Consider the following 27,425-nt stretch of genomic DNA (forward strand, 5'->3'; position numbering starts at 1 on the left):
TCATGTGGATGCTCACAACCCCAAAAGCTGGGCCACTGAAGAGCATCGGAACAACCAGTAGGTGGATTCGTCTATCAAGATTGAAGTGGCTGAGGTGGATCTGGACTGGCAACATAAGGGTGAATTATTTCTAGCTCAGTGTGCCCATGACACCTCAGGCCATCAAGGGAGAGATGCAACATACAGGTGGGCTCGTGATCGAGGGGTGGACTTGACCATGGACGCTATTGCGCAGGTTGTCCACGAATATGAAACGTGTGCTGCAGTCAAGGAAGCGAAGTGGGTAAAGCCTCTGTGGTATGGGGGACGATGGCTGAAATATAAATATGGGGAGGCCTGGCAAAATGACTATATTACACTCCTACAAACCTGTCAAGGCAAGCGCCATGTGCTTACAATGGTAGAAACATCGACTGGCTGGCTGGAAACATATCCTGTCCCCCACGCCACTGCCCGGAACACTATCCTGGGTCTCGAAAAACAAGTCCTGTGGCGACATGGCACCCCAGAGAGAAGTGAGTCAGACAACGGGACTCATTTCCAAAATAACCTCATAGACACCTGGGCCAAAGAGCATGGCATTGAGTGGGTGTATCACATCCCCTATCACGCACCAGCCTTTGGGAAAATCGAAAGATACAATGGACTATTAAAGATGACACTGAGAGCAATGGGGGGTGGAACATTTAAACACTGGGATACACATTTAGCAAAAGCCATGTGGTTAGTCAACATGAGGGGATCTGCCAGGCGAGCTGGCCCTGCCCAATCAGAACCCTTATGTACTGTGGAAGGCGATAGAATCCCTGTAGTGCACATAAAAAATATGTTGGGCAAAACAGTATGTTTAGGTGAAAACAGCCAATGAACTGAATAATACGCTGTCAATATCTATATATCAATATCTATATAATGTTGTATGTCATCACTACTATCACTACATATCACTACTATATGCCATATCAATGGAACGGTATCATGGTGGGTATCTCCCAATTAATAATAATAGCAAATGAACTTTCAATTGCACCAAGCAAAGTGCAGCAGTGAGAGAACAAGGACTACCAGTGCAGCGGTGATGGAACAAGGACTGACTTCAGCATGCAGCAATCCGACGCCACACACAGCAACTCTCTGAAAGACTCTTACAATAGATGGAACCCAAAGTCATGGACTAAATGAACTCAATGGACATTTCACAGGCATTTTACAGGGGTGGTCCATAGACTAGGGGAATGATAAATGAATATCTGTATATCCTGTTAAAGGATGAGAAGGTGGGTAGGGATTATTGAAATTGTACTGAATAGTATGGGACCTGAGCATGATGTAACTGATATGGAATACGGGGTGGATACTGTCATGGTTTTAGCTGGGATAGAATTAATTTTCTTCACTCTAGCTGGCATAGTGCTGTGCTTTGAACTTAGCATGGAAAAAAAAGTTGAGATAACACACAGATGTTTTGGGCTGTGTCTGGGTAGCGCTTATACTAGTCAAGGACATTTCTAGCTTCCCATGCTCTGCTTGGTGCACCTGCTTAGTAGTCATTCAGACTATTGAGTCCTGATTTTGGCTTTTCACAGCATCAACAGCAGGTCAAATGAGGCACCTCCCCTGGTAGGCTCACCAGCTGTGTCAGGAAGTTATCTTCCACACACTCCAGGAACCTCCTAGACTGTTTCTTCTCTGCTGTGTTGTATTCCCTGCAGACATCTGGTAAATTGAAGTCCCCCACTAGAACAAGGGCAACCGATTGTCATACTTCTGCCAGCTGCTTGTAGAACGCTTCATCTAGCTCTTCATCCTGGTTGGGTGGTCTATAACAGACTCCTAGCAGGCTATCTGCCTTGTTGGCCTTCCCCCTCATCCTTACCCATAAGCACTCGACCTTATGGGTAGTTATTGGGCAGCAAAACCAGCAAACCTAGCTCAGTTCAGGTCACTGCTGCACTTGCACTGCTTCTCGTAAGGCTCGTCCTCCATTGGTTTGGGTGGTTCCTGCTATAGTAATTCCTATAACATGCAACTGAAATAATGGGTTACAACTATTTAAAGGTATATCCATTACAATCTCCACCCCGGTCCCTTTGGACCAGATCATATGTTTTACCATTGCAATGAACTCCTCCCCTTGCCCCTGATCCGGCTTGGATTTATCCACAGACTGCAGTCCCTTAGGGGAGTATCTGCTCCAAGTGGAGCCTTATCTGTGAGCCACAGTCTCTTCACGGGTATACCCACTGTGGCATAGACTTAACCAGAGCCACAGTCACTTTGATGTGCACCTATTCAAGTGTGGCCTTCTCCATGGGCCACAATGCCTTCACAGGTGCACCTTCTCCGGCGTGGCAGATACACAGATACCATCCCCTTACTCTATGGACCGTCCCTTTAAAATGTCACAGATGTCCACAAAATGTCCACTGAGGTCATTTAGCGCATGACGTTGGGTTCCATCGATCGTAACAGTCTTTCAGGTCAGGGAAGATGGTGTGTTTGGTGTTGGATTGTTGTACACTGAGGTCAGTCCTTGTTCCATCACTGCTGCACTTTGCTCAGTTTAATCAAAGTTCATTCTTAATTAACCTGGGAAATTCCTGCTGTGATACCATTGATATGGAATATAGCAACCACAGAAGAGATTAAATACAGTATTATATAGCAATTAACATCCTACCATTCAGTCCATTGGCTGTTCTCACCCAAAATCAAGTCCCCTTGAGGTAAACACCGGACTCCTCCATCCTCCCGTATAACCCACCAAGTACACCCAGGTCCTTCAGTAAAAGAAATCCCACTGTCGTGGTTTAGCCAGCAGCTCAGCCCCACACAGTCGCTCGCTCACTCCCCCACCGGTAGATGGGGGAGAGAATCAGAAGCATAACGCTCGTGGGTTGGGATAAGAACAGCTTGATAATTAAAATTAAAAGAAACAACAGTAGAAATGCAATGTAAAGGAGAACAACGAGAGGCGCAAAGCCCTGGGGGAGGGGGGAAGGGAGGGGAGAGGGGGAACAAACCGCCGAAACAAACCGCATGCGACGGAGCCACTCACCGCCCGCCGACCCGATGCCGCGCCGCCTCCGCGCTGCCACTGCCCCCCCCTCAATATATTGGTCATGGTGTCACATGGTATGGGATGAACATGCCATTGGCCAGTCGGGGTCAGCCGCCCCCACCATGGCCCTGCTCCTCCAGCCCCCCGCCACACACAGAGCGCGGGAAGCTGGAAAGGTAGCCGACCACCACAGTGAGGAGAATTATCCCCTTCTCAGCCAAAACCAGCACACCCACGAATAGGTTTTCCTTTGTTTGAGGCAGGAATAACCCAGACCGTTTTCCCCAGCATATTTTTTACGTGCACTACAGGGACTTTATCCCCTTCCACAGTACATAAGGGTTCTGACTGGGCAGGGCCAGCTCAATTGACAGATACCCTAGTGTTGAATAACCAGGTGGCTTTTGCTAAATGTGCATCCCAGTGTTTAAATGTTCCACAACCCATTGCTCACAGTGTAGTCTTTAATAGTCCATTGCATCTTTCGACTTTCCCAGAGGCTGGTGCATGAACAGGGGATGTGATACACCCCCTCAATGCCGTGCTCTTTGGCCCAACTGTCTATGAGGTTGTTTCAGAAATGAGTCCCATTGTGTGACACAGTTCTCTCTGGGGTACAGGACTTGTTTTTCCAGGCCCACGATAGTGTTCCAAGTGGTCGCATGGGGCACAGGATATGTTTCTAGCCAGCAGTTGCTTCCACCCTTGTAAGCATACAGCACTTGCCTTGGCGGGTCTGTGGGAGTGAAATCTAGTCAATCTGCCAAGCCTGCCCATAGTTTTATTTCAGCCATCGTCCCCCATACCACTTTTCCCATTCAAAAATGTCTAAGGGCAGCTGGATGGCCTTTACCTCTGCAAACTGACTGGACTCTCCTTCTCCTTCAGCAGTTTCTGCGACTTGTCGTATAGGACTCCATAGAGCAGCCTTCCAATCTCCGATGCTTTCCCACAAGACAACAGTACCCATCAGTGAACAGAGTATGTTGCTTCTCTTTTTCTGGCAGTTTGTTATAGAGTAGGGCTTCTTCAGCACATGTCACCTGCTCCTCTGGTGATAATCCAAAAGCTTTGCCTTCTGGCCAGTCCATGATCACTTCCAACATTCCTGGGTATCTGGAGTTTCCTATTCGAGCCCTCTGGGTGATCAGTGCAACCCATTGCTCCATGTAACATCAGGTGCATGATGTGTAGAGGGGAATCTTTCCTTTGAACATCCAGCCCACCACCAGAAGTTGGGGCACCAGGAGGAGCTGTGCTTCAGTACCAACCACTTCTGAAGGAGCTCGGACCCCTTCATATGCTGCCAATATCTCTTTTTCAGTTGGAGTAGAGTGCGCTTCAGACCCTCTGTATCCTCGACTCCAAAACCCTAGGGGCCAACCTCAAATCTCCCCTGGTGCTTTCTGCCAGAGGCTCCAGGTAGGACCATTCTCCTTGGCTTTGGTTTAGAGCAAATTTTTATAACTTGTTCTGCCCGGACTGGCCCAAGGCCTACTGCATGAACCATTCCCTGTTTTATTTGTTGAAAGGCTTGTCATTGCTCACGGCCCCATTAAAAATCATCCTTCTTCCGGGTCACTTGATAGAGAAAGCTTAAGATCAGACTGTAATCTGGAATCTGAATTCTCCAAAAACCTACAACACCCAAAAACTATTGTGTTTCTTTTTTGCTAGTTGGTGGAGACATGGCTGCCATATTGTTGATCACATCCACTGGAATCTGAAGAGGTCCATCTTACTGTTTCACCTATAAGAACTGGATCTCTTGTGTTGGTCCCTTGACCTTACTTTGTTTTATGGCAAAACCAGCTTTAAGAAGGATTTGGACTATTTCCTTCCCTTTCTCAAACATGTCTTCTGCTGTGTTGCCCCATACAACGATGTCATCAATGTACTGTAGGTGTTCAGGAGATCCACCCTGTTCGGGTGCAGTCTGAATCAGTCCATGGCAAATGGTAGGGCTGTGCTTCCACCCCTGGGCCAGTCGATTCCAGGTCTACTGGACTCTGCTCCAAGTGAAAGCAAACTGTGGCCTGCACTCTGCTGCTAAAGGGATTAAGAAGAATGCATTAGCAATATCAATTGTGGCATACCACTTGGCTGCCTTTGACTCCAGTTTGTATTGAAGTTCTAGCATGCCCGGCACAGCAGCACTCAACGGTGGAGTGACTTCATGCAGGCCACGATAGTCTACAGTTAGCCTCCACTCTCCATTACACTTCTCACACTGGCCATAGGGGACTGTTAAAGGGTGAGCGGGTCTTCCTGATCACTCCTTCGCTCTCAGGTCAAAGAATAAACTCATGGAAGGGAAACAGGGAGTATCGGGTTGGTGAGATATCGCCACTGGTGCACCGTTGCCGTGGCAATCGGCACCTGTTGTTCTTTGACCTTCAGCAGCCCCACAACAGAAGAGTCCTTCGAGAGGCCAGGCAAGGCAGACAGCTGTTCCATTTCTTCCATCTCCAAGGCAGCTACACCAAGAGCTGACCTGTACCTTTTTGGGTCCTTGAAATACCCTCTCCTTGGTAGTCTATGCCAAGGATGCACGGAGCCTCTGGGCCAGTCACAATGGGGTGCTTTTGACACTCATTCCCAGTTAGGCTCATGTCGGCCTCCAATGCAGTTAGCTCCTGGGATCCCCCTGTCACTCCAGAAATACAGATGTGTTCTGCCCCTATGCAGCTTGGTGGCATTAGGCTGCACTGTGCACTGGTGACCACTAGAGCCTTATACTCCTGTGGGTCTCATGTGCCAGGCCATCGGATCCACGCAGTCTAGTAAAGCCGGTTGTCCCTTTCCTCCACCTGGCTGGAGGCAGGGCCCCTCTATTCCTGATCATAGTATTTGCTACTCACTTCTTGTAAATGCAAATCAGAATTTGCCCTGTTAAGATCACAAATAAAACCAGTGCTCCTACACTTCTGTCTGGGGAACTGCTCACTGGAAACTGGAACAGCAACTTTCCTGGAAGAACCACCCTGAGTGACTGTTTTCCTTTGCAGCTCACATACCAGTGTCACCCAGGTGAAACCATAGAGTGGCATCTGGTGTGTATCCTCCCTCTTGAGCGAAGGGACACTTAGTCCTAATGGCTGAGATACTGCTTCATACAGGTGGGGACTAGGACATATCTTCTTTGAGTTGCTGGACCTCCTGGGACAGTTTCTCCACAGCCAAGATGAAGGAGGAAGAGACACGTGCTTTGGATTCCCAGAGTCTGTCAATCACATCCCCCACCATTGGTGCCTCTTCATCTTTTCAGGCCAGTTATGCCAAAGAGATTACATGCTATTCTCTGCACAAATATCCGCCACATGGGTCATGTGCACTGGGCTTCATCACGATCTTTGGATGACTGTAGATCATCCAGGTCATCATAGATCACCTCAAGCACAGCTACTTCCCTCAGGTACTGGATACCTTTCTCCATGGCAGCCCATTTCCCTGAGCGATATACAATATCTGCCTTGAAGGGATACCTTTCTTTCACATCAGACCGGAGTTGCCTCCAGAGGCTGGGGCTGCTGCAGATCACCCTGGGCTGCTCTATCTTCTATCCAGGTGGACTCTGGGGTGCTGTCACTAAACAGCATCCTGCATGTGAATAACACCCATCTCTTCTGGGCCAGATCCTCCGTAATCTTATCTGGAATCTTGGGCTTAACGGTAAGGAAGAGGCCAATGATAGTTTTGGCTAACCTATTTGTTTTGATGAATATTGCCTGTGTTCTGCTGAACCTGGCTGTATTTGTAATGGGATGCCAAGACATTCAGTTTGTGTCCAGTTTACCAAGATGCAATTTGGTGGATATGGGTGGAAAGAAGATCTGTTTCTGCTGCAAAGAACTCCATCTCACTAAAAGCACAGAACAAGAGACTGTACTGAAGCTATACCACATGAAGGCATGCAACGCTTCTCACCTTCTTCTCAAGAAGGTTCTCTCTGCTCTTTGGGCCATGGGAGCTCTCACCACCACAGTCTGCTTGGTAGCAGCTGTCCTGCATTGCTTACAGATTGTTGCAGCAAGAAGATCCTGCATAGATGAATCTCAGCTTGAAGGCCAAGGTCACACTTTGGATCCTGATGGTTCTGACTCATCTGTGCTGCCTCCCTCCTATTCTGCAACTGTTGGGGTTTAGCCAGCAACTCAGCCCCACACAGCTGCTCACTCCCTCCCCCACCAGCAGGATGGGGGAGAGAATCAGGAGGGTAAAAGTGAGAAAGGTCATGGGTTGAGATAAGAACACCTTAATAATTAAAATAAAACAACAACAAAAACACAATGGAAAGGATAATCACAAGAGCGACAAAGCCCAGAACAGGGAGAAGGGGGAATGAACAATCAAAACAAACACCACATGACACAACCACCCACCACCAACCAAGCAGACCCAACAACACCACTCCTCAAGCCACAACCACCACCACACAGCATTGCACAACAACTGCCCCGGTTAATATACTCATCATGGCAATACATGGTATGGAATGAATATCCCATTGGCCAGTTTGGGTCAGCTCTCTTGGCTGTGGCCCCGCCCCTCCCAGCCTCTTGCCCACGTGGCAGAGCATGGGAAGCTGGAAAGGACCCTGACTACTACAGGTGCTACAGTGAAGAGAATTAACTCCATCCTAGCCAAAACCAGCACAGCTATGAAAATAGCTAGCATGAGCCAGAGATAATTTAGCAAGTGCAGCAGCACCTGTGTAAGATTGATGTAACTTTGGAATCCAGTGCAGATGTAAAAGCTACTATCAACAGAGGGCAGTGATTTACAGGAAGGGGCAGCTTTCTGCACAGCAATGGTGTGAACTTACTACAGCTGCAATTTGATAAGTAATCTCAAAAGCAAAGCCATACAAAAAGCATTTGCAAATGCACCTTTTAATAGAGGCAACAGGAATGAGAGCCATGTGAGTATGAGAGCAGGAGGGCTGTAAAGACATCATGTCCTTACTAAAGGCATCACACGCAAAAGAACCAGATGCTCAACCAGAATAACAACAATGATGCTGAGGACAGTTCTCACTCATCCAGGAATCACTTGGTGAAAGTAAGATATGTCACCATTATTGGAAAAATGTGGATCATTTACAGAGCCTAATGAGACAAACGGGTCAGCATAAATGTGCTGCTGTCTGATCCCTAGGCAGTCTCTAAACCGGCCACGTCATGGAATGAGACATGGTTTTCACTCAAACCTAAGAACTTAATTTCTTCAAATGTGTCGAGTGACACCGTGTGCCACTACCCTGGAAGCGAAGCCCTCCCTGGGGAGTTCCTTCTTTCTTTCAGCATGCTGAAGCCGGGGCCATGAAAACATTTTCTTTAGCACCATCCCTTCAAGATCCTTTGCCCTATACCAAAGCCAAATTCTAGTTTCCTCCCTGTGCTAAGATAACTTGCATAGTTTTGCTGTAGTTGTGTTTCTGTTTTTTCTTTGCTGGTCTTTTGGCTGACTGATGGTTGCTTGGCTTTGGAAGACAGGGGTGAAGATCTGGCTCAAGAATCCCCGTTCTGACATTATCCGTGAGGAAGCTTCTGGAGTTGGAAGCTTTAAATAGGGTCCCGCAAAAGCAATTAATTACCTGAGACTTGCATATGGAGTTGCAGAAGAGAGGACACTAAAGTGCACTGCTTAATATTGAACTTGGGGTAACCACTTCTGAAGCAGCTTGAACACCCCTTCATATGCTGCCAATATCTCTTTTTCAGTTGGAGAATAATGCGCTTCGGACCCTCTGTATGCCCGACTCCAAAAGCGTAGGGGTTGAACTTGGGACTCCCCTGGCACTTTCTGCCAGAGGCTCCAGGTAGGGCCATTCTCCCCGGCTGCGGTGTACAGGCCTTTTTTTACATCTTGTCCTGCCCAGACTGGCCCAAGAGCTACTGCATGAACTATTTCCTGTTTGTTCTGGTCAAAGGCTTGTCGTTGCTCAGGGCCCCATTTGAAATCACTCTTTTTCCGGGTCACTTGATAGAGAGGGCTTACGATCATATTGTAATTTGGAATATGCATTCTCCAAAAACCCACAACGCCCAAGAAAGCTTGTGTTTCCTTTTTGCTAGTTGGTGGAGACATGGCTGCTATCTTGTTGATCACATCCATTGGGATCTGACAACAACCGTCTTGCCATTTGATTCCTAAGAACTGGATCTCTTGTGCGGGTCCCTTGACCTTACTTTGGTTTATGGCAAAACCAGCCTTCAGAAGGATTGACTATTTTCTCTCCTTTCTCAAAAATTTCTTCTGCTGTGTTGCCCCACTCGATGATGTCATCAATGTATTGTAGGTGTTGTGGAGCTTCTCCCTGTTCCAGTACAGTCTGAATCAGTCCATGGCAAATGGTAGGACTGTGTTTCCACCCCTGGGGCAGTCAATTAAAGGTGTACTGGACACCCCTCCAAGTGAAAGCAAACTGTGGCCTGCACTCTGCTGCCAGAGGGATTGAGAAGAATGCATTAGCAATATCGATTGTGGCATACCACTTGGCTGCCTTTGACTCCAGTTCATATTGATGTTCTAGCATGTCTGGCACAGCAGCACTCAATGGTGGAGTGACTTCATGCAGGCCACGACAGTCTACTGTCAGCCTCCACTCTCCATTACACTTTCGCACTGGCCATATGGGACTGTTAAAGGGTGAGGGGCTCTTACTGGTCACTCCTTCGCTCTCAGGTCAAAGAATTAACTCATGGAAGGGAATCACAGAATTTCGGTTGGTGTTATATTGCCACCGGTGTACTTTTGCGGTGGCGATCGTTACCTGTTGTTCTTTGACCTTCAGCAACCCCACAACAGAAGGGTCCTTTGAGAGGCCAGGCAAGGCAAACAGCTGTTTAATTCTCTTTGTCTCTAAGGCAGCTATACCAAAAGCCTACTTGTACCCTTTTGGGTCCTTGAATTACCCTCTCCTGAGGTAGTCTATGCTAAAGACTCACAGAGCCTCTGGGCCAGTCACAATGGGGTGCTTTGGCCACTCATTCCCGGTTAGGCTCACTTTGGCCTCCAATACAGTTAGCTCTTGGGATCCCCCTGTCACTCCAGCAATGCTGATGCGTTCTGCCCCTATATAGCTTGATGGCATTAGGGTGCACTGTGCACCGGTGGCCACTAAAGCTTTATACTCCTGTGGGTCTGATGTGCCAGGCCATCGGATCCACACAGTCCAGTAAGCCCAGTTATCCCTTTCCTCCACCTGGCTGGAGGCAGGGCCCCTCTATTCCTGATCATAGTACTCGTCACTCACTTCTTGTAAATATGAATCACAAATGTCTGTGTTAAGACCTGGAAGAAAATCAGCACTTCTACTCCTCTGTCTGGGGAATTGCTCACTGGAAACTGGAGCAGCAGCTTTCCTCTACAAACCCCCCTGAGTGACTCTTTTCCCTTTCAGCTCACATGCCCATGCCTCTAGGGTCAAGGTAGGCTTTCCATCCCACTTCCTCATGTCGTCTCCTTGGTGTCACAGGCAACACCATAGGGTACCCCATCATATGTATCGTGTCGCTTGAGCAAAGGGACGCTTACTCCCAATGGCTGAGATACTGGTCCGTACTGGTTGGGAGTAGGACATATCTTCTTTGAATTGCTGGAACTCCCGGGACAGTTTCTCCACAGCCGAGAGGAGGGAAGAAGAGAGATTGGCTTAGTAATCCCAGAGTCTATCAATCACCTTTGCCACCGTTGGTGCCTTGCCATCTTTCCTGGACATTACTGCCAGTGAGTTCCCATGTGTTGATGGTGCGCTCCGTACAAACTTCCGCCACATAGGTCTTGTGCACTGGGCTCCACCTCGATCTTTGGATGACTGTTGATCGTCCAGGTCACCATAAATCACCTCAAGCACGGCTAGTTCCCTCACGTACTGGATACCTTTCTCCATAGTCATCCATTTTCCTAGGCGATATACTATATCTTCCTTGAAGGGCTGCCTTTCTCTCACACCGGACAGGAGTCGCCTCCAGAGGCTGAGCGCTTGTGTCCCTTTTCCAAGTGCTTTGTCAATGCCCCCTTCCCTAGAGAGGGATCCCAGTTGTTTGGCCTCCTTCCCCTCTAATTCCAGAGTACTGGCCCCATTATCCCAGCATTGGAGCAGCCAGGTGATAATGTGCTCACCTGAACAACGCCCAAAATCTTTTTGCATATCCCACAACTCACTCAAGGATAGGGATCGGGTAGTTTCCGTTTCTTGTACGGGTTCTTCCTCTTCTTCCTCCTCCTCTCCTAGTGGTAGCCCTGCCTTTCCATCATCTCTTTCTAAACGAGTTGACTTTCTCTTCCAGGATTTCTTCTTGTGTATAGGGGCGACTGGTACTGGCACAGGTTGGTCCTCGGATTCAGCTGCAACGCTTTTTACCGGGGTTGGAGTAGCTGCAGTGCCTGTCGTGGGGGTTTGAGTGGCCGCACTGCTTGTCGCTTTCCTTGTCTTTGTCTTTTTAGATCCAGAGGCCTTCTTGTCCCTTTTGGGGTACTGAAGAGTGTTAAAAAGGGCTCGATAGGCATGGGCCAGGCCCCAGCACATTGCAGTGATTTATATCTCTCTGGAATTGCCAGGGTGACAACATACTTCCTCCAAATATTCTACTCATTTTTCAGGATTCTGCACTTGTTCAGGGGTGAAGTCCCACAACACTGGGGGTGCCCACCGTCTTAGGCATTTGCCCATACTATCCCGCATACCCTGCCATGCATAGCTATTGATCCTTGGGGCAGATCTCTGGATGATATTCTTAAGTTGCTTATTAACCTGAGACAGAACTGAAACCGTCTGCCAAAGCAATACCAACAGGTATCTCTTAACTACCCAAGGATGTTCAAGATACTGAAAAGTTGTTGTAATGAAGGAGGAGGCATATAGAAGATGGATGCTAAGGTGCCGTTTTGTATTTCCTCCATAAAAAACCTCTCAGAGGAGGAGGTATAATTGCTAATTGTCTCCATGAGGTGGTACCCGAAGTACAGTAACAGCTTCCATGCAAGACCCAAGTAACTGATAACGCTCAAGGCCAGTGTTTTAATAACAAATCTCCTAGGCAAAACCTCTCTAATCACTGCAGAGCATGGCAAATTACAAAAACCAACAGCAATTTTTAACCTGTACTTCAAAATCAGAATGGTGTAGATTGGACAAACTAATATTGAAAACAGATGAATCAATGCTGTGACCAGCAACTTTTATTAGCTCAGTCAAAGTCCAAAGCACAGCACTAAGCCAGCTACAGTGAAGAGAATTAATTATATCCCAGCTAAAACCATGACAGCTGGTAAGTGAGCCTACCAGGCGAGGTGCCTCGCTTGACCTGCTGTTGATGCTGTGAAAAGCCAAAATCAGGACTCAATAATCTGAATTACTGCTAAGCAGGTATTCTTTATTGCAGCGCTGGACACACAGGGGATCGCTCCTCCTAATGTGCATCCCGCAAGTCATGATGGACAAAGCTTATATTGCTCAGTTACGTACATCTGCATTAGGTTTCCTGGAACTAATCATAACACTTGCATCTTAATTACCCATGTGTTTTAAGTCCCTTCTTCCACATATGGTCATGAGTTGGCCCATCGAGTAATGTTGTCCCAGTGTATTGCAAGGTGTGTTGGCTTCAACTGGTGTTCTGACTCTCATCTAGATGGAGGTGTCCTTAGGTCCTTTTGCCTTGGTTTGGACTGGCACCTGCTGCTAGGTTGTTTGCATCCCTCCAGGACGTTCCCCATCAGGCTTGCGAAGATTATATCCTTGAGTGCATTCTTGCCTGAGGCCCCTTACAAGAGTGGCAGTCGTGAGGCTGTTGCAGGTTTGTCCTGGGTGCTTCTGAGTGGAACCTCAGGGGTCATGAGGTGGTTTCCAGACAGGAGTTTGGTAGTTCTGCAGTGTCCTTATCTTTATGGCTCTGTACACCTACGTCGCAAATTTGGTTTAGGCGCTTCTTGTCTTGAAGCCTTTCTGACTCCCCCAAAGCAACAAGTTTTAGTCACAACAGCTCTAACTCTATCAATCCCCCCATAATCCAGGAGGAAGCCATTTACGACCTGCTGCTCCACCTGGACACCCACAAGTCTATGGGGCTGGATTGCATCCACCCAAGAGTGCTGAGGGAGTGTTGTGGTTTAGCTCCAGTCGGCAACTAAACACCACGCAGCTGCTCGCACACTCCCCCCACCCCTGTGGGATGGGGGAGACAATCAGAAGAGCAAAAGCAAGAAAACTCATGGGCTGAGATAAGAACAGTTTAATAATTAAAATAAAACAGTAATAACAGTAATAACAATGATAGTAATGTAATGAAAAAGAAAATAATGAGAATGAGATGAAACCTCAGGAGGAAGAGAAAAAAAAACAAACAAGTGATGCAACTGCTCACCACCAGCTGACCGATACCGCCAGTCCCCAAGCCACGATTGCTGCCCTCCTACACCAGCTCCCGCCCCGTTAACATACTGAGCATGACGGCACATGATATGAAATATCCCTTTGGCCAGTTTGACTCCACTCTCTTAGCTGTGCCCCCTCCCCTCCCGGCTTCTTGTGCACCCGGCAGAGCATGGGAAGCTAAAAGGGTCCTTGACTAGTATAAGCACTACCTAGCAACAACAAAAACATCGGTGTGTTATCAACATTGTTTTCGTACTAACTCCAAAGCACAGTGCTATACCAGGTACAGTGAAGAAAATTAACTCTATCCCAGCTAAAACCAGGACAGGAAGCTGGCGGAGGAGCTTGCCACACCACTCTCCATCCTTTATCAACAGTCCTGCTTAACAGGGGAGGTCCCAGATGACTGGAGGCTTGCCGAAGTGACGCCCATCTATAAGAAGGGCCAGAAGGAGGATCAAGGGAACTACAGGCCTGTCAGCCTGACATTGGTACCAGGGAAGATCATGGAGCGATACATCCTCAGTGAGCTCACCAGGCAAGTGCAGGACAACCAGGGGGTCAGGCCCAGCCAGCATGGCTTCATGAAGGGCAGGTCCTGCCTGACCAACCTGATCTCCTTCTATGACCAGGTGACCTGCCTAGTGGATGAGGGAAAGGCTGTGCATGTTATCTACCTGGATTTTAGCAAAGCCTTTGACACTGTCTCCCACAGCATCCTGCTAGAGAAGCTGGCGGCTCATGGCTTGGATGAGTGTACTCTTCGCTGGGTAAAAAAAACTGGCTGGGTGGCCGAGCCCAAAGAGTTGTGGTGAACGGAGCTAAACTCAGTTGGTGGCTGGTCACGGGCAGTGTTCCCCAGGGCTCAGTGTTGCGGTCAGTCTTGTTTATCAATGATCTGGATGAGGGGATCGAGTGCACCCTCAGTAAGTTTGCAGATGACACCAAGTTGGGCGGGAGTGTTGATCTGCTCAAGGGTAGGAAGGCTCTACAGAGGGACCTGGACAGGCTGGATCAATGGGCCGAGGCCAATTGTATGAGGTTTAAGAAGGCCAAGTGCCGGGTCCTGCACTTTGGTCACAACAACCCCATGCAACGCTTCAGGTTTGGGGTAGAGTGGCAGGAAAGCTGCCTGGCGGAGAAGGACCTGGGGGTGCTGGTTGACAGCCGGCTGAACATAAGCCAGCAGTGTGCCCAGGTGGCCGAGAAGGCCAACGGCATCCTGGCTTGTATCAGGATTAGTGTGGCCAGAAGGAGTAGGGAAGTGATCGTACCCCTGTACTCGGCACTGGCGAGGTCACACCTCAAATACTGTGTTCAGTTTTAGGCCCCTCACTGCAAGAAGGACATTGAGGTGCTGGAGCATGTACAAAGATGGGCACCGAAGCTGGTGAAGGGTCTGGAGAGCAGGTCTTATGTGGAAAGGTTGAGGGAACTGAGGTTGTTTAGTCTGGAGAAGAGGAGGCTGAGGGGAGACCTTATCCCTCTCTACAACTACCTGAAAGGAGGTTGTAGCAAGGCGGGTGTTGGTCTCTTCTCCCAAGTTACTAGCAACAGACTGAGAGGAAAGGGTTTCAAGCTGCATCAGGGGAGGCTTAGATTGGATAGTTGGAAAAATTTCTTTACTGAAAGAGTGGTCAGGCATTGGAACAGGCTGCCCAGAGAAGTGGTGGAGTCACCATCCCTAAGGTGTTCAAAAAACATGTCGACATGGCATTTCCAGGCATGGTTTAGTAGACATGGTATTGTTGGGTTGACGGTTGGACTTGATGATCTTAGAGGTCTTTTCCAACCTTAATGATTCTGTGATTCTAAGTTATGCTGTGCAAGCAGACCAGGTTGCTCAGGGGTTTGTTATTCACACCTTAAAAACCTCTGAGGATGGAGGCTCCGTGGCATCGCTGCACCACCTGCCCTCCCCATGTTGTGGTTTAGCCAGTAACTCAGCCCCACATAGTCGCTCGCTCACTACCCCACCAGTGGGACAGGGGAGACAATCAGAAGGGTAATGCTCGTGGGTTGAGGTAAGAACAGTTTAACAATTAAAATTTAAAAAAAAAAAACAAAAAAAAACGCAATGTAAAGGAGAACAATGAGAGGCGCGAAACCCAGGGGCGGTGGAATGAACCACCAAACGAAACCGCACATGACACAGCCGCTCACTGCCTGCCAACGCACCTTCCTGAGCTACAACTGCCCCCATTAATATACTGGTCATGGTGTCACATGGTATGGAATGAAGATCCCATTGGCCAATTGGGGTCAGCTGCCCTGGCCATGGGCCCGCCCCTCCCAGCCTCCTGCCAACATGGCAGAGCGCAGGAAGCTGGAAAGGTCCCTGACCACCACAGGCACTACAGTGAAGGGAATTAACCCCTTCTCAGCCAAAACCAGCACATTCTCCACCCCTTATTCCATACCATTTACACCATGCCCAGGTCCCATACCATCCAATACAACCGTACCAACTGCCACCCCTCCCCTTCCTATCCTTTAACATTCCCTTAGTTTATGGACCTTCCCTATAAAATGTCCATAAAAATATCCATTGAATTCACCCAGTCCATGACTCTGGGCTCCATCTGTCATATCAGTCTTTCAGGGTGGGAGAGATGGTGTGTGCGGCATTGGGTTGCTGCATACTAAGTTAGTCATCGTTCCATCACTGCTGCACTTTGCTTGTTTCATCAAAGTTTCTCTTCCATGGATTGTGAGGTTTGTACTATGATATCATTGATACAACACAGAGATGACACACCATATCATATAGCAGTTCTCATTGTGCCACTCAGTTCATTGGCTGTTTTTGCCCAAAATAAATCCCCTTGAGGCACACACCGGACTCCTCCATCCTCCCGCATCACCCACCAAGTGCACCCAGGTCCTCGAGCAAAAGCAACTCCACAAATGGGTCTGCCTTTGCCTGAGGCAGGAATAACCCACCCTATTTCCCCAGCATAATTTTAATGTGCACTACAGGGACTTTATCGCATTCCACAGTGCATAAATGTTCTGATCGTACAGGGCCAGCTCGGTTGGCAGATCTCCTAGTGTTGACCAACCAGGTAGCTTTTCCTAAATGTGTATCCCAGCACCTGAATGTTCAACCGCCCATTGCTCTCAGCGTAGTTTTTAACAGTCCATTGTATCTTTCAATTTTCCCACAGGCTGGTGCGTGATAGGGGATATGATGCACCCACTCAATGCCATGCGCTTTGGCCCAGCTGTCTATGAGATTATTTCGGAAACGAGTCCTGTTGTCTGACTCAATTCTCTCTGGGGTGCCATGTCGCCACAGGACTTGTTTTTCGAGAGCCAGGTGGTTGTTTCCACCATTGTAAGCACATGGCACTTGCCTTGGCGGGCTTGTGGGAGTATGATATATTCATTCTGCCGAGCCTCCCCATATTTATATTTCAGCCATCATCCCCCATGCCACAAAGGCTTTACCCGCTTCGCTTGCTTGATTGCAGCGCATGTTTCACATTTGTGGATAGCCTGTTGTCGTGGTTTATGCTGAGGACAGTTCTCGCTGATCCAGGAATCACTTGGTGAAAGAAAGATATATCACCATTGCTGGAAGAATCTGGATCATTTACAGAGCCTAATGAGAAAAACAGGCCAGCGTAGATGAATATAAATGATTTTCCTAGAGAGTAATGGTCTAACCAAAGGGGACTGAGTTAGAAACAACAATCGTGAAGTTACTTATCAACTGGAATATCATAAAAAATCATTAGTAAAACTGCATAAATCAGTGAAGCAAAATGCATCAGAAAACTAAACTCAAAACTGTATCAAAGGGTTTTTATCTATTTGGCTACTTTTATTCAGCATTCTGACATACACTGCTTGTAAATGTGCTGCTGTTGGATCCCTAGGCAGTCTCTAAACCAGCCACGTCATGGAATGAGACATGTTTTTCACTCAAACCTAAGAACTTAATTACTTTAAATGTCTTGAGTGACACCGTGTGCCACTATCCTGGAAGCAAAGCCCTCCCTGGGGAGTTGCTTCTTTCTTTCAGCATGCTGAAGCTGGGGCCATGAAAGCACTTTCTTTAGCACCATCCCTTCAAGATCCCTTGCGCCCTTTGACCTATACCAAAGCCAGTGCTCCCAACTCACTGATGTGCTTTTGGAAAACCTACTTTTATTGCAAATGTGCAGCCTGGACTTCAAGGTGCTGAGCGTTGACGGCTGCTATTGACTTCAGTAAAAATTCAGTTGTCCAACTTGAAAACTCAGATCCACATGGTCTAACTTTTGTGTCTTCAGTGAAGGATCTCACGGGGAGCACTGATTCTGTAGAACAGGGGCCTTGTAATTTAAATTACCGGAATGATAATGTAAGAGATTCTTTTACTCCATTTTGAACGCTGACTTTAAATATCCTCTTTACTGAAAAGATAAAGTCCTTGTTAAAATCCACTTGGCTTGCTTAATAAATCGTTGGAAAACATGGAGTTTAGAACTTGAATACTGTTTGATCCCACCTGAATTCAATGGCTCCTTCATTGTTCCCAGGAGCTGTATTTCAACAACATTTTCATTTATAAGGCGCTATTTGCTTAAGAAATTGTTACAGGAAAAAGATTTTCTTGCAGCCTCGGGACTCCCTCTAGTGTCATTACAGCCAGGCTCTTTGGGGATCTACGGACCACTGCAGTTTTGTGTTTGTTTTCAATGAAGACTACAGAGCATACATCCGTAACTTCTTGTTTGTACCTAAGATGTGAAGAAGCTTTGGCCCACTGCGCTGCCCCTCCACTCAGGACATCCAAGTTGAATATTTGCCCTCTGATACAGTGTTTAATTAAAATTAAGACTGAAAGACAAAATGTCATTTTAATGGAATAAATGTTGCGTTACTACTGCTTTGTCTAAAAACTATTGTCTTCTGTTTAGCTGGAGATCTTTATGTTATTAGCACAGGATGTCTCCTGATTGCTTGCAGCCAGTGTTCAATCTTTCCCATCAGAATTATCCAGGCCTGCCTTCTAAGCGTTTGTTACTTATCCACTACTGTAATTTCAGCCTAATTTAACCAAAACCAAAGGAATCTGATACAGGCTGTTTCAGAACACGTAGAGAGTTTTGGTTTTTTAAATTGGTTGAAAGCCTATGGGAACCCTAAGGAAGTCTTGGCTGCAGCAGCAATTTGCAAAGAGTATTGCTGGCTGAGAACTGAATAGAAACTAATCTCTCAAGTGATTTCTGGTACCACATGGAACTCCTTTCTTCTCAGTGAAACCTTTCTTCAACCAAATCCAATAAGAAGAGACTGATGCGTAGTGTATTATAGTGCTCAGTAATGGCATGCCTTCTGCTTTAACTAATAGACTGATAGGCTGTCAGATGCAAATAAGCAGATCTCCCTCATTAATATGAAAGAATCAGTGATTTTTCGCATTTTCACAGAAGTACTCAGCACTGAGGCTGACTACTGGTTATGCAGCTGGCATACAGGAACCATCCTACAGAGGAGGAAGAAAGAACACAAGCCAGAACATTTTACATACTGGATTTCTGCCTGTCTGACCACATGACCAGGATTTTTGTTTATGAAACAAGCCCTGCAATGCTTTCAAGGCATAAGAAGTCCTTGAGTAATAAAAGCGAAAGATGATAGGAGGAAAAAAAAAACAACCCAACCCCCTCCCCCCAGGAACTGCAGAAACAAAGCAAACTTCAGGTTTACATTTCTTAAGAAACCTAAGCCTTGCTGAAAGCAAGGAGGACTCGGGCTTAGAAATTTCTGAATGTCTTAAGAAGATGTAGGGAAATAGACAGGGATCGGCGACCGGAAGATAACAGGCTGTGATGGAAAGATAGACTGCTCCCCTTAGGAGTGGCAGGAACAGGAAGCGCAAGAGCTATATAAGCATGTGACGCAGTTAAATAAACGGACATTTTGTATCCATCATATTGATGTCTGTGCATCACTGTCCCCAGGGTGGGTAGAGCCCTGTGTCCCGGAGATATGCGGCCCAAGATAAGTTCTCCCATAGAAGCATACGGCAACAAGTGGTGACCCCGACGTGATCGGCGGGGCGACATGGCAAGTTCGCCGGGGAGAAATGATAGCTTGAGGCACGCAAGAGTGGGACGGTGAGCCGCAGGACGGCGGGCGCGCAATGGGTACAGTCGTAAAGGTACTGAAGGGATTGGGGAGGAATTTGGAACTTCGATTTCGTAGGCACCTACCTCAAAGTGTATCCAATGGATGATCTCGCAGGGGCTCATACGGAATCCTGCGGACATATTTGATAAAGATAATTGGGCGAGAATTAAAGAGGAGTTAGCCAAAAGGGCTATGGTGGGAAAGCCCCAGTACATACAGCTCTGGGGAAAAATACACCGATTGCTATTGAAAGCTCGGGAGGATCAGGAGACGTGGCGGCAGGCGCGGCTGTGCCTGCACGGTGCTACAGGTGACAGTAGCCCGGAAATAGACCCAGGATGGGCAGTGGGGACACAGACAGGGGCAAGCATCGCAGGGGATGGGGAAGAAGCGGGGAGTTCGGACAGAGTAGCCTGGCCAGCGACTCAGTCTGAGGCTCCCGAAGAGGTGGATAGGGAAGCAGTGGTGTTCCCTGTTGAGCCAACAGGACCCTTGGAACGCCCCCTCCCCCCCGCATACCCCTGGGACGATTTGACACAGGTGCTGGTACTTGCGCACAGGGAGGGGGACGTAGCGGCGGATGCAGCGGGAGAGACGGAGCGGAAGGAGGAGGATGATCAGCGCCGGCAATGGTGCCGCCCTCTGCCCGACCCTCGGAACTGGCTCCTGGGGCAACCCTTGAGATGGTAGTCAGGTGATAAGGAGGATTGGGGTGCCTGGAGGGGAGGACAGGGTGGGTATAGATCAAGCTCGAGTAGCAGTGAATCAGAAGTTGGGGGAGAAACCTATGTCCACATGTGGGAAGATGGGGCAGATTGCCTGCAGCGCGCAAAAAAGAGGCATAAGGCAGCAGGGACTCAGAGGACCAATCAGAAGGAGGGAAGAGAGAGATTGCCAAAAGGGGAGGTCCGAAGCGCTGCAGCTCCGGAGGGGTCTGCGGAGGAAGTGCTGCGGCAGCTGCAGCAGGTTATGCGCAGACTAGGGGAAGTAACTCGGTGGCAGACAGGACTCTTAACGAAGGGTGCACCCAAGCGACAGTCAGTCTAGTTACCTAACTGGTGGCTGATAGCCAGAGATAGTAGCCTAGATGGAGTAAGGATAGAGATGCCCGGGATCTTCCCTGTCTGAGCAGCTCCTGGAGTGGGGTGGAGTGGACACCGATAGATGCCAAGCTAGTGCAGAGTTTATGGCAAGAAGTTAGGGAAAAGGGGCTAAAGGATGAAGGGGTAGGATTGCTGCTAGACGCTGCGCACGCAGCGCCGTTGACCCCCTCTGATGCTAGGCAGTTGGTAAAAGCGATATCGACTCCCACATTGTACATACTTTGGAAGGAAGCGATGAATAGTGCCTGCCATGCCCTCGTACAGCAAGCGGCGGCGGTTCCTGGCCACCCGCTGAGAGGGACCAGTCTTGACCGGCTTACTGGAAAGGGTCAAGGGCTGGAAACCCCGCAGTTACAAGCGGCGGCGTTGAGGGGCAGGGAGCTGCAAGCGGTAACAGAGAGTTCCCGTAGAGCATATAGCAAAGTGGGCAGGTATGAAAAAAAAGCGGAACCTTGGCAAAAGATACAGCAAGGACTAGCAGAGCCATTTACAACGTTTTGTGACAGGTTGCAGAAGGCTGTTATAGAATCAGAATTGCCACCAGCAGCCAAGGAGGCAGTCCTTATGGATTGCCTCCGAAATCAAGCAAATCTGCAGACACAAGATGATGTTCTCTGCACCCTGGCGGCAGGGGCATCATTGGATCAAACCATTAGGCATGTCTTGCGCCAGGAGGCATTGAATCAGCATGGCGGTGTGGGAGCACACATCTGCCAGAACCCTGACTGCGGAGGCAAAGAAAGGATGCTGGTGCAAGCAGCGGGGGCGGGGCTGAGATGTCATTTGTGTGGACAGCTAGGGCACTTTAAAGCTGGGTGCCCGCTAGGGGGAAGGGGTGGACGTAATGGAGGAGGAGCGTGCCCAGTAGGGAGATGCTGGGCGTGTGGGAAGCCAGGACACCTGGCAAGAGATTGTCGAGCCACAAAGCCAGGAAACGGCCAAAGGAGGGCGAAGCGAGGGGGATTCGCGCCTCCTGTGAGTCAAATGGCCCCCATCATGGTGCCAGTGCCAGGAGCTTGGCCCACCGTAGCGGGCCAAGGGGGAGTGAACCCTCAGGCAGGGGAGCAGAACCAGCAAGATTTGCAGGTTACGGCCCCCATGTGGCCTTGGTCTTAGGCTGTGACAAGAGACCCATGGCAGCGGTGGTGATTACCCCACAGGAGCCGAGTTGTCCGGCATGGATATACCTGGGAATGTTAGTGGATACCGGGGCAGATGTCACAGTGATGCCACTCGAACGGTGGCCACCAACTTGGCCCCTCGCCATGGGAAAAAGTATAATGGGGTGGGAGGAGAACAACAGACGAGGACTGGTACTTGCCCTGTAAAACTCAAAGTCACGGACGAGGAGGCAGGGAAGCTCCTCACGGCCGTAGTGACCATACTAGTAGCAGATGGGGTAGCAAGCCCCTTGCTGGGGTGGGATGCCCTTGCCCAGATGGGGATCGGGTTGAAAAATTTAGCATAGGGGCCACTGCCTCAGAGGGGCTTCGTCAGCACAAGTTGGTGTGGAAAACCAAAGAGCCCATCTGGGTGGAGCAGTGGCCCCTGACAACAGAGAAAACAGAGGCTGTAAGAGCTATAGTAAAACGAGAGCACAAAGTGGGGCACCTAGAGCCCTCGATGAGCCCCTGGAACACCCCTATATTTGCTATAAAAAAGAAAGATAAAAACCAATGGAGGATGCTGCATGACCTTAGAGCAGTAAATCAGCAAATGGAGGGCATGGGGCCTCTCCAACCTGGCCTACCAGATCTGAGTGCTGTCCCGAAAGGATGGCGAGTCATTGTTTTAGATATCAAAGACTGCTTCTTCAGCATTCCGCTACATCCAGATGATAGAAAGAGATTTGCCTTTACTCTGCCCGCGGTGAACCGTGCAGAACCAGGTAGTCGATGGCAGTGGACAGTACTTCCGCAGGGGATGAAAAATTCTCCAGCGATCTGCCAGAGGTATGTGGCTTCTGCATTGCAGCAAGTAAGGCGACAGTATCAGGAGAGAATCTACATGATCCACTACATGGATGACGTCCTCATAGCTGCACCCACCGAGGGGTTATGTGAACAAGTCTTTTCAGACACCCAAAGGGGCCTTGAGGGACAAGGCCTCAAGATAGCTGAGGCAAAGGTACAGCGAGGACCAGTGTGTGGATTTCTGGGTGCTAGAATAGAAGGCGATTGCATACAAGCTCAGCCCATTAAGCTTACACCTAAGGTTAAAAATTTACACGATGTACAGAAGCTGGTAGGAGCACTGCAGTGGTTGCGGACATTCGTGCGCGTCACCGGTGAGGAGATGCAACCTTTCTATGCGTTGCTGAATAGGACAGACCCATGGGAGCCCAGGAGTTTAGACCCTGAGGCAGTCCAGCAGTTGCAGATGATAGAACGTCGAATGCAAAAGGAAGGAGTATGGCAGTGGAACCCTCAGGAGGAATTAATTGCAGGTTGGATTCTGACCACCGGTGGAGGATTAGGATTGCTATATCAAATACGGGTGGGGGAAGAAAAACCACTGCGATGGGTATATCAGAAGGTTCCCAAGGATGCATTCTCCACAAATGTCAAGGTAGCCGGGTGAATGATTTGGCGTCTGCGAAGGGAAAGCAATGAAATCTTTGGGAAGGAGCCGGATAAGCTGACAGTGCCGTGGAATGGGGAGAAATGGCGGAAGGTGATCGAGAGTGAAGAGGATATACAATTGGCGGTATACTCATACCCAGGAAAAGTCGTCATGGGCACGATACAGAGGTGGGCCGATACAGCCAAAGTGGTGGATTTAAGTGTGGATAGTAGAGTTTTGGATGCCCCTCACCCAGGACCAACATATTTCACAGAGGCTTCCTTGACGACGAACAGAGCGGCGGTAGTGTGGAAAGAAGGGAATAGTTGGATGTACCAGACATATGAGGAGCAGGGTAAAAGTGTGCAGTGGCTAGAAGTGAAAGCACTAGAGATGGCCCTGTGAAAGGATATAGATTGGCATATAAATGTGTGCACGGACTCTTTATACGTGTTTAAATTAGTCACATCCATGAAACGAGAGTGTGTACCACACAGGGAAATTGCCTTGATGCTATAGGTTGCTTTATCGCAGCGAGGAGCAACTGTGACAGTAATTCACATTCGCAGTCATCAGATGGGGCCTGGACCACTCATTGAGGGGAATCGCAGGGCTGATGAGGCAGCCGCGGGAGTCTGGACATTGACGGAGGCAAAGAAACTGCATGAACAACTGCACCTGGGTGCTAAAGCCTTGGCAAAGGAGTGTGGCATCTCAATAAGAGCAGCAAGAGAAGTAGTAGCCACCTGTCCTTACTGTCAGCACTCGCCATTGTGGGAGGCGGGAGTCAACCCTCGAGGATTGGAAGCAAATGCTATCTGGCAGACTGACTTTACTGAATGTCCACAGTTGGCCCCCGGAAGGCACCTGGCAATTACAATTGATACATACAGTGGAGTCATCATGGCTACTCAACATCGGAAGCAGACCGCAACGCAGTTGGCTGCGCATTGGACCACGGTGATGGCGTGGCTTGGAAAGCCCACGGAGATAAAAACAGACAATGGACCATGCTTTCGGGCTCGAAGTACCGAGGAATGATGTAAAGCTTGGAATATTGTATTAAAACATGGCATTGCTTACAATAGCACGGGGCAGGCAATATTTGAACGCGCTCATCGCACCTTGAAAGCAAAGATAATGCAGCTTGGGGAGGGGGAGGGGTATAAGGGAGCTATACCCGTAGCAGCTCAGCAAACTATTTTAATGCGTACACTATATTCGCTTAATCATTTTATACGCGGGCAGGAGCAAGTTACAGCAGTGGAGAAGCACTTTGGCAAAGCTCAAGCAGGCGAGCGCTATCCGCAGGTACGAGTAAGGTTCCCAGGCAGTGAGCAATGGGAGAGAGGATGGAAACTGAGATGCCTGGGAAGGGGCTACACCGCGGTTGAGAATGAAGGGCGCATAGAGTGGGTGCCTGCAAAGTGTGTGAAAGCAGAACTGTGCAAGGATGTACAATGAATAATCCCTCTCTGAGTTGTCTCTTTGCAGGGTCTGCTGACATGGATCCTCATGCTAGCCGTCACACCCGCAGTAAAAGGAGGATACTGGTGGAACTGGGCAAAATACCTGTCTATGTTCTCCTTTTGTGTTAATGTGCAATGCAACAGTGCATTTTTGCATCAAGGAAGACACCATGTACGGGCTCTGCCTATTAGGAGTTCTTGAGACGTTAATGTGGCAGAATGTAAAGGGGCGGCAAAAGAGAGATATGAACTGGGATTGGATAGTAATAATTGGCGGGATCTTGTTGTGTGTAGTTACCATGGTTACTTGTGGGCTGCCATTGTTATGCTGTGTTATAAGACAAATCAGAGAGCGCCTGCAAGGGTTACATGAACATAGGCCTGACCGCAATATGTATGAGCTTATGCGAGTAGCTTTGTAGAACTTTTAACGGCATGGGGAGGGGGAGATGTAGGGAAATAGACAGGGATTGGCGACCGGAAGATAACAGGCTGTGACGGAAAGAAGCGTACAGCAACAGGGGTGGTCAAACACTGGAACAGGTTACCCTGACAGGCTCTGGAGTCTCCATCCTTGCTGAGATACAAGACTTGATGGAACACAGCCCTGAGCAACCTGATGTTAGACTGGACAATCTCCAGACATGCCTTCCAACCTCAACCGCTCAGTGATGCTGTGACTCAGACAGAATTCTCCATGGTCATTTAAAACATATATTAAGAGACTTCTGAGAAGACAAAGGCCACATTTTGAGAAAGGCCTACATGGCCTATGGCTTTAAGCCACATTTTCTTGTTGCTGTACGCTTCTGTGGGAGAACTTATCTTGGGCCGCACATCTCCGGGACACAGGGCTCTACCCACCCTGGGGACAGTGATGCACAGACATCAATATGATGGATACAAAATGTCCATTTATTTAACTGCGTCACACGCTTATATAGCTCTTGCGCTTCCTGTTCCTGCCACTCCTATGGGGAAGAGTCTATCTTTCCGTCACATCCCGTGATCTTCCGGTCGCCGATCCCTGTCTATTCCCCTACACACCCCCAATATGAGGACGATTTCTGTGTTTAAATGGAATTTCCTTTATTTCAGTTTGCGCCCATTGGCTCTTGTCCTTTCACTGCATACCGCTAAGGAGTCTGGCTCTTTCTTCACATGCTCCCATCAGCTATTTATACACACGGGCGAGACCCCCCCGAGCCTTCTCTTCTCTGTGTTGAACAATCCCAGCTCTGTCAGTGCCTTCTCCTATGTCAGAGTGGATTGTCTTTCTTTGAACAAGAGGTAATTTTGAAATGAGCCTACTAAAAAAAGATTAATTTGTTTAAGGAAAATATTCGTTCAGCGAGTGTTGATTACATTTTTGTGACTATATCAGTGTAGCTACAATGTGGAAGAGATGTTAAGTTTCACGTGCCCTAAAGTAAATGTATCGTATTCCCAAATTTCATTGTATGACATGGCCCATGAGGTATTTCATAGAATCATAGAATCATTAAGGTTGGAAAAGACCTCTAAGATCATCAAGTCCGACCATCAACCCAATGCCACCATGCCTCCTAAACCATGCCCTGAAGTGCCATGTCGACATGTTTTTTGAACACCTACAGGGATGGTGATGCCACCACCTCTCTGGGCAGCCTGTTCCAATGCCTGACCACTCTTTCGGTATAGTCTCGTTCCTTTTCCACAGAAGTTTGATAGCTCAGTATCCAGTCTGATACCTCCAAACACATTACTCATTTGATTTCCTCTTCTCTGAGCTCAGACCTCCAGCTGGCGATCCAGTCCAGCACAGAAGTGCCCCCCACTTACATGGTGTCCTGCACATGGCCTCACCAACCCCTCATGCAATATCGGGGCTTTCACACGCCCTGTCCCACTGTCTCTGCATTCAGCCCCAAAACACCTCTTACGTACGGGCTGCTCCCATTTACCTACCTCCTGCCGCTCATGCAAATGTCTTGCTGCACTATATTTTTCCTAACGTGGTTGTGAATATTACTTCCCAAGGCCTACAATGCAAGTGAGGCTGTCCTTCTTGAGGTTTATCCAAGGACTCTCATGGCCACACACCTGGAAGCCTGCTTTTCCAGCCTCAGTCATATTATCGATTGTTATTCCACATTAAATCCTTTTATTGCCCTTCTTGTTCACATCTGAGACTGACGCTTTTTCACAATTCCTTCTCCGGGTTTTCACAAATCTTCTTCAAGTACCAACCTGAAGAGAATTAAGTTTATTAGGCCTCTGCCTTTGAGATCTTTAATAAAGCTGTTAAACGATATCTGGGTGAAGATCACTACCTATGATTTCCCTCTGGACATGGATCCCCCCTCCTGCCATGTATTCTAAATAAATAAATACATTATTCTAAAAACATAAAGACAGCAAAGCCTGCCAAAAATTGCTAAGGAAAATCTAGACTAAACGATGACTGCAAACCTCAAAGGAAGAGAAGAACCAGACAGCTGACCCAGAAGAGAGATTCACGCTATCCCGATTTTTCTTATTTCTTCTGTTCTGGAGTATTATCTAGGTTACTTATTCTGCTTACTTAGTGTCAGATTTCAGGTCACAAATTCCAGTTCTCTGTGTAAGGGAGTAACAAGTTCAAAAACTAACGGACTTGTTGAGACACATTGAAATGCACCCTGCCAGCTGATAATATCAGAGAAAACTTTACGACTGCAAGGCTATTCCCGGCACAAATGATATAT

At 48.3% G+C, this 27,425-nt stretch overlaps 1 pseudogene; it reads left to right on the plus strand.

The window, feature by feature from the left end:
* The first annotated feature begins 217 nt into the window (after window positions 1–217).
* LOC142049672 (endosomal transmembrane epsin interactor 1 pseudogene) lies at window positions 218–7,207 on the plus strand (annotated as a pseudogene).
* Window positions 7,208–27,425: the final 20,218 nt, after the last annotated feature.

The sequence above is a fragment of the Phalacrocorax aristotelis genome, chromosome W, assembly GCF_949628215.1.
Source record: "Phalacrocorax aristotelis chromosome W, bGulAri2.1, whole genome shotgun sequence".
NCBI lineage: Eukaryota > Metazoa > Chordata > Aves > Suliformes > Phalacrocoracidae > Phalacrocorax > Phalacrocorax aristotelis.